Source organism: Monodelphis domestica, chromosome 3 (genome assembly GCF_027887165.1).
Source record: "Monodelphis domestica isolate mMonDom1 chromosome 3, mMonDom1.pri, whole genome shotgun sequence".
In the NCBI taxonomy this organism is placed as follows: domain Eukaryota; kingdom Metazoa; phylum Chordata; class Mammalia; order Didelphimorphia; family Didelphidae; genus Monodelphis; species Monodelphis domestica.
Window position 1 is genome coordinate 18,315,131 of NC_077229.1, and position 8,611 is coordinate 18,323,741.

Sequence of the window (8,611 nt, forward strand, 5' to 3'; positions counted from 1 at the left end):
GGCATAAATGCCTGGATCATCATACAGGAGGGATAATAAAAGGGGGTTGTTTAACAACAAATATAGTGGTAGCAGGAATGGGAGGATTATGACAATTTGTTAAAAGACATCCTGAACAAGAAACTCTATAAGTCATGGGAGGGGAAAGAAAGTTGTAAAGAGAAAGAACCCTTATTTTTTTGGATAAGAGATGCATAGGGGTGGGGGGCAGCTGGGTAGCTCAGTGGATTGAGAACCAGGCCTAGAGACGGGAGGTCCTAGGTTCAAATCCGGCCTCAGCCACTTCCTAGCTGTGTGACCCTGGGCAAGTCACTTGACCCCCATTGCCTAGCCCTTACCACTCTTCTGCCTTGGAGCCAATACACAGTATTGACTCCAAGACGGAAGGTAAGGGTTTTAAAAATAAAAAATAAAAAAAAAAGAGATGCATAGGGGGCTCTAACACATGCTTGAATGGGTCTGAAACCTTTCTTGCCACTAGGGCATGGTAATACAGCAGGGCAGAGAGAGGCAATGAGTCCCCCTAAAGAAAAATGATCAATGGGAGATGAGGGGCTTTCGATGGCAGAAATGCCACAGGGTACAGATAAAAGGGCTAACATGGCAAGAAATGAGGCAGCAGTCCAATCAGGAGGTGCAAATTCTTGTTTATCCACTCTTGGTTTCACTTGGGCTGCAAGTCTCTTAATTTGTCCCTAAGTCGATAGAGCATCTTGTTGTTTTAGCACAGTCTCTGTATCTCCATTCGCCCAAGTTTATTGTTGGGGTGGAAGTCATGGCAAGGATGTGTAAATCTTTCTGGAATCCAAATGTGTGTGGGAGTACCTGAGGGGGGGATACAAACAGATCCTCGACCCCAGAAGTGGGCTGGGAACTAAAGCGATTAATAACAGTATCTTTCCAAATGACTTTTTGTCTGAGGAGTATATGGGATTCCTTTTTTAAAAATTAACTTTAGTGAGAGCTTTAGACACATATGCTGGGCCATTATTTGGTTTGAGGGTTTGGGAAGTGCCCATAAACTGGAATGCAGAGATCACACTGCTTCAGTAGTATGGATAGAAGCAAAAATTAGGTTAGAGAAGGTATCCACGGATATGTGAATGAAGGAGAAACATCCAAATGAAGGATGATGGATGATGTGCATCGGCCTTAGATAGTGTTGGTAAACAGATGGGCAGGATGTAACACCTATTCCAAATAGTACTGAATAACGTTGATGAAACTTTAGCTGAATTTTTTTTATTTTCATCTTCACGGATATTGTTTGTCTGGACTCTCTGATCTATGTGGTCCAGGTTGCTCTGAATATATCCTTTCATTAAGAAAAATTATGGTAAAACTAGCATATTGTAAAATAAATTCTACTACTTCCGGAGATATAAAAATTCCTGAGGTCCTAACCTTCAATTTAAAATTTTAGATTATCTATCCCTTGTAAATAATTAAATAATACTTGTGTCATTTTACTGTAGGCCAATCAGAATCTCCGAAAGGCAGGGGGAAAGATTTTGTTTGGAAATATACATGCACAGACTAAGCAGCGAATATCAATAAAAGCAAAGGATGTAATAGATGTGGTTATTTTCTTATTAAAGGACAAAAAAGTCCACCCATAATCAATAATGCTCCAATTCCAATCATAATCATAAGTTGGAAACAGGTTGCTTGCATGTTCACATAACCTGGCAATCACTAAAATATCTACCTCAAATAAATACAGGGTTCTCTCTAGCTTTGCTGCGTAAAAGCTTTATTTATGTACATGTCACTATAGTGGTGAAAAGCTGTCGGATCCTATTTAATCTGTTTAAAGTTAGTATGATAGAACTTTTTAGTGCTCTCTAGGAATTCTCTTTCCTGCAGTAGGTGGGATGAGACAGGTGAACTCAAAAAATCACATCAGATCTTTAATAGTGCTTTAAAATCACGGGATTTTTGTTTTCAAAATTATGTGTAGATTCCCATCCATATGGAATCCTCATTCCAATAGCCAATGAAATTATGTGTAATAAAAAAACCTGCTTCTCCTTATTTGTTTCCTTAACTCTAGCTGTGAGGAGAACGAAGGGCTCAGAATGAGTCTTCAAGTCTGTTTCCTAGCAATTCTAAACACTCTCCTTCGACGGGTTAATATACTAACTTTTCAATGTAACCCTAAATTTCCATCACGAATGTATTGTGGCTCACACAGAGGCATCTACAGGAAAGACTGACATGTTGATATCTACGAAGGCAATCTAGATTTTTTCTCAAAATTGATTGGAACCACTTGAACCATAAGTCTTTGGATTCTAATATATTCATATTAGCATCCTAAACAATTCATCCAATTATTCCTAAATCATTACATTATTAATCTAGTTTAACTAACTCTAACATATCAATTGGTGTGACTAGAAGGAAAATATGTTCCTTAACGTGAACTTCTTCAGAATTCTGAATTTATAGTTGGGACTCTCTGCAGTGGTATCACATGGTCAAATTGTGCAGTTTCAATTAAAAAACCCTTATTTCCTGTCTGTTTCTAGAAACGCTCATATTTTTACTTAATAATAATAAATAGGAATTATAGTAATGGGGCACACTCAAATAAACTTTTCAAATTCCTGTTACTCTTTAACCTTACTTGGAATATATCTTATTACCAGATCAAAATTTATTCCAGCTGGGTTGCTCAGTGGATTGAGAGTCAGGCCTAGAGATGGGAGGTCGTAGATTCAAATCTGGCCTCAGCCACTTCCCAGCTGTGTGACCCTGGGCAAGTCACTTGACCCCCATTGCCTAGCCCTTGCCACTCTTCTGCCTTGGAACCAATACACAGTATTGACTCCAAGACGGAAGGTGAGGGTTTAAAAAAAAAATTATTCCTGCTGTCAACCAACATCTCAGGGCTTTCAAATTATATCTCTAAAGTTTAGATAAGGGAACTGAAAACTTTCCCCTGTTTAACATGGGTTTTGCTGGATTCGTCCCCCAATATAAGTATTAAGTAATTGCAAGCCCTTGATCTCCTTCCTGTGCCTGAGGAAGGAGCTAAATTACTTGTGGAAAAGGTCCCAAGACTGCAGAGGCTTATTTCTCCTCTCTCTGCTGCACTTGGAGTCTGAAAAAAGAATCTTTCCTTTCTTTCCAATCCTTTTTAATGCTTTAGTAACATCACTTTAAAATTTTGTATGTATTGAGAACCTACATAATAAATCACTCTCAATGGACTTTAATGGAAAACTTAACAACTTCCAAATTGACTTTGATTAAAGTCCCTTAACAACGTTTCTTTGCTATTCCAATTTTCCTTTCAAACTTCTGCTCAAAGCCGAATAAAACCTTCCATTTTTGCCTCTATTGCTCTTATTATAAATAGGGGAGAGGTGACTACTATTTACCTATATTTAATAACCTAATAATGAATCTTTTTTTTTTTAAACCCTTACCTTCCATCTTGGAGTCAATACTGTGTATTGGCTCCAAGGCAGAAGAGTGGTAAGGGCTAGGCAATGGGGGTCAAGTGACTTGCCCAGGGTCACCCAGCTGGGAAGTGGCTGAGGCCAGATTTGAACCTAGGACCTCCCGTCTCTAGGGCTAGCTCTCAATCCACTGAGCTACCCAGCTGCCCCCTAATAATGAATCTTAAATGATTTATGGACTGATCAAATTTCCTTTGCCAATTGCATTATGCACAATTTGCATAAAAATTAATTTTCTTCATAGCACAAATTCACACATATTTTGTGTATCTCCATGATGACATTATAACAAATTATATTTGAATAGATACAAATCTCTTCTTATTCATAGCACATATTTTCCCAATCAAGTATAACATACAATTTTAGTTACATACCAAATTCTTAATGCCTATGTAAATTCTCATATAATAATTACCAAATTTAAACTTCTAGAATCCCAATGCTATAATGTAATCACTTGTTGCTATTTATTTTTAATTTAAAACCCTTACCTTCTGTCTTGGAACCAATACTGTGTATTAATTCCAAGGCAGAAGAGTAGCTAGGCAATGGGGGTCAAGTGACTTGCCCAGGGTCACACAGCTGGAAAATGTCTGAGACCAGATTTGAACCTAGGACCTCCCATCTCTAGGCCTGGCTCTCAATCCACTGAGCTACCCAGCTGCCCCCACTTGTTATTTTTAAAGGACATCTCATTTTAAAATCCAAAATTTAAATCTCAGAAAAGTTCTCCACAAGACACTATAACTGTTGTCTGACTGAATTTTACACATAAATATCTCATATAGTTTTTTGCCTTTGAAAAGGGAAAAATCCCTCTTGGTGTCAATCTGGCTACTAATTACATTCAAACAGTTCTGAAACTTTCTGAAGTCATTATCTGTCATCAGTCCTAGTGATAATAAACAGATCTCTGACTATCGGCATTGTGCAGAATTAAATTTAGCTAACATATCACCTTTAACTGATACATAATTATCATAAAATTACGCTGGATCATAGTACCTTTTCTGACTAATTAGCAATTTTCCAAGGTTACATATATAGATCTTTAATACTAAATCTAAGAGAATAGCCAAATTATGTGTTCCAAATCAATCCTTTTTTCTTTTCCTGGAGGGCCTGTCCAAAATAAAGAAAAAGAAGAGTTATGGAACACTGTCAAGTTTAGAGGCCAGAATTAATTACCTCCTTTGGTGGAGGACTTTGAAGCTCTTTTTTTTTGTAAACTCCCAATTAGGAAAACATAAAGACAAGATCTGTAACATGGACACACATGAAGACACATAAAACGCAGACTAAGGGAAGCGTGCTTTTAAAAATTAAGGTGTTTACTATAGCAAGGGAATTGTGCAAGGCTGACTGACAACCTTCAAACCAAGATTCCACAGAGCTGGCTGGGTCAGCATTCTAAGGCAGTTGGGGAACTGCCAAGTGGCACTCTCAATCTGGGATGCAGACAGAGAGGCTGTGTAGAAGTGTCTTCATGAAGGAAACCAACTTTGGAGCTGCCTGAGACTTGGATCATCTGTAAGGAGAGGTTGAGTGAGTGTTCCTATTCACACTGGTGGACAATGTGAGTGGGTGTGAACTTCCTCCCTTCCTGAATCTGTGAGGACTATTCATCTTGATAGTGCAGTTTGACCCAACCAAGGACTCTGGAGTTGTGAGAATCTGGGCCCTGTGGACTTTACTAATCCCTTTATCTTTTATTATCCCTTTTATTTAGTTGGGTTATAGTTATTTAGAAAGTCTAATATTTTAATATCTGGGTGGGTTAGAAATAAGTCACTCTAGGGGGCAGCTGGGTAGCTCAGTGGGTTGAGAGCTAGCCCTAGAGACGGGAGGTCCTAGGTTCAAATCTGGCCTCAGACACTTCCCAGCTGTGTGACCCTGGGCAAGTCACTTGACCCCCATTGCCTAGCCCTTACCACTCTTCTGCCTTGGAGCCAATACACAGTACTGATTCCAAGATGGAAGGTAAGGGTTAAAAAAAAAAGCACTCCCTGATTCCCCTTCCAAATCCCTTGCCCCTTTATCTAATAAACCTGTTGTTATATATATATATATAAGTAATCTTTTCTGTTTAACCTTACTTACAACCCTCCTTATTACATTTGGCTGAGCCAGGTAGACAAACAAAAATTAGACTTTAGATAGAGAAAACCTGTTAGAGAGCAGATTGGCAGTTAGAGGATATTTGGAAGGTTCCATTGTCTCTCCCAGCAGTTGGTTACTTCCAGGGAGGTTGCCACGGAATTCTCTTACCCTAGCTGGACTCTGGGGGGATTTAACCATTTAAAGGCCCAAAGACACAAGTGCCAGGTGACCATTTGGGGGTTTTTGTTGATTTTTTTATTGATTTTTTTTAGTTCTGTTCTTCAGTGTTTATAAATATAAATCAAAGTGGATTATAATACAACATATCCAGTATCATATAATGGTTTTATGTTTAATGTAAACATGTCAGGAGACATGACAAATGACGTATTGTACCTTTTGTGGGATTGTGTTTTACACATCCTTATATAACTTTTTATTTGTTTCCTAAATGTTACTATGTTATGTTGGGATATCAGTGGATGAAACCATTTATGTGTTTTAACTATGCAATCTGTGTTGTCATATGTGCCTTTTATGTGTATATGTTTATTTATATTATACAAGTATAAATTTGTGGTGTTTGGTATTGGTTATAGATTGGAAGCTATTGTGGTGTGGATTACTAAAGACGCTGAGATAAAGCAAATGATTATAATTATGAAGGACAAGATAGAGGCAATGGAGTAATGCATGAAAGAAAGAATGATTGTAACAAATGATTTTGGAAATGATTTAAAGGATAATGATGGGGAAAATAAAAATTTGACTAGATTATAACAGGAAGAGGCAGAATGCAATAAAAATCAGGCATCACTATTTCCAGTAAGGGATATCCTGTAACTGATGATGAAATATACAAAGTCAAAATTCACTAATTGTTTACACCAGAGAATTTGGAATCTATTAAATGTAGGACCCCATCATTTACAGAAGAACCTATTACAGTTATAAGGGAATTTCAAAGGACTATAGACATCTTTGACCCTGATTATGGTGATTTTTATTTATTGATGAAAGAATTATTGACAAAAAGGGAAAGAAATAAGTTTATTGATGAGACAAGAAATGATCCATTATTGACCCCATGGCAAGAAATATTCCAAGGTATGGATATGAATAATAAAACTGATTATGAATTGATGAAAGAGGCCAGAAAGTCAATTATAAATGTCATGAAGAGACACACTAAAAGACCTAATGCCTGGTCTAAATTTGAAAATATCAAAATTAATTAATTAATTTAACACCTGAAATTTTTCTGGAAAGAATTACAGATGCAACAGAAATCTTTTTGCTCATAGCAAGAGAATATTTGTAAGAAATGCAATCCCTAAAATTAAATCATTCTTTAAGAATAATTGCCCTGATTGGGAAGAAATAGAACTGGAGGAATTGAGAAGAAAGGCAAAATATTTGTGTATTGATAATGAGGATAAATATGATGAAAGGGACACTGTAATAGAAGATTTAAAAAAGAAATTAAAGGATGCAGAAGATAAAGCTAGGGATAGTAAAATAAAGGAAATGCAGGTTGTGGCAGCTCTGTGCAACTGAGCAACCAATAAAGCTTTGAGAAAGAAGATCTGGACCACAGAGGTGTTTCTTGTGTAATTGTGTTGGACATTTTGTCAGAAACTGTAGGTTCAGAGGGCAATTTTTCAGACAATTAAATAGAAATGGAGGGTACAATGAACAGAATAATTGGAATAATAATAATAATATTTGGAACAATTATCAAAGGAGAAATAATGTTAACACTTGCCAAAATACTTGCTTTCAGGGGGCTCAAGCACCAGATTTAAACACTATGCAGGAGTAGGTTAAATCTGGAGCAAGGCCCAAATACAGTCAAGTAGTTAAGGGTGATCAGAACAAAGGGGCATGTTCATTATGAAGGTGTACCCAGAGTTCTTCTGTATTTGAACAATCAAGGGGAAATGGAGATAAGGTTAATGAAGTTATAAATGATGTGATTGAAACAAAGGATGATGTAATTAGTGTTAATAATTGTGAGGGAAAAGAAATCGCAATGTAAAATTAGTGGAAAATTTTAGTGATTGTGTAATAATGGAAAATAGTGAAGAATGTAAATTGGATAAAGATAATGTGATTGTGAATGAGGGCAATGATACCAAGGCAGAGATTATAAGGACCAGTTAGAGTAGTGAAAAAGCTGATGATGGTGATAAAGACAATCCTGAGAATATCATGCAATTCAAGCAGATGTAAATTTGGATGGACAGGAAATGACTGAGCTTTGTACTGATGTTACTGTGCTTATACCAGTGTTGGAAACATTCCAATCACCAAATAGTACAGAACCATATGTGTCTGTAAATATTGGAGATCAGATTTATAATCTTTTGGCTGATACTGGAGCCAGTAAATCAGTTTTTCAAAGTCTTCCTAAGAATTGTAGATCAATTGGTACAATGGAAGTAATAGAAGCTACTGGTAAACCACAGAGATTAGCAAAATTACAACCAAAAATGATTACTTTAGGTCCATTATCTGTGGAACATGCATTTCTTTGTATACCAGACTGTCCAATGTATCTTTTAGGTAAACATTTATTATGTAAATTAAGAGCAACAATCCAATGTACTAATACTGGTAACATCTTATTACGTCTATCAGAAGAATCTCTGAAAGCTTTTCTATTGCTGTTCTTAGATTCAGTCAGTACAGAGGGTGACTTAGATTCAATCTATCCTATACCTGAGGATATCCCTGAAGATCTTTGGTCAAAGTCTTCCACAGATGTGGGTATATTGAAATCAGCTACTCCCTGTAAGGGTGAGGACTAAGGAAGGACCAGTTCCTTGTGTACCTCAATATCCCTTGACTAAAGGAGCAATTGAGGGTATAAGACCAATCATTTCCAACAAGGGATCATAATACCTTGCTTCTCAGAATTTAATACCCCTATTCTTCCAATCAAAAATCCAAAGTTAGATCAAAATGGCAAAGTGGTATATAATTTTATACAGGATTTAAGAGCAGCCAATGATTATGTAATCAAAACTCATCCTGTTGTA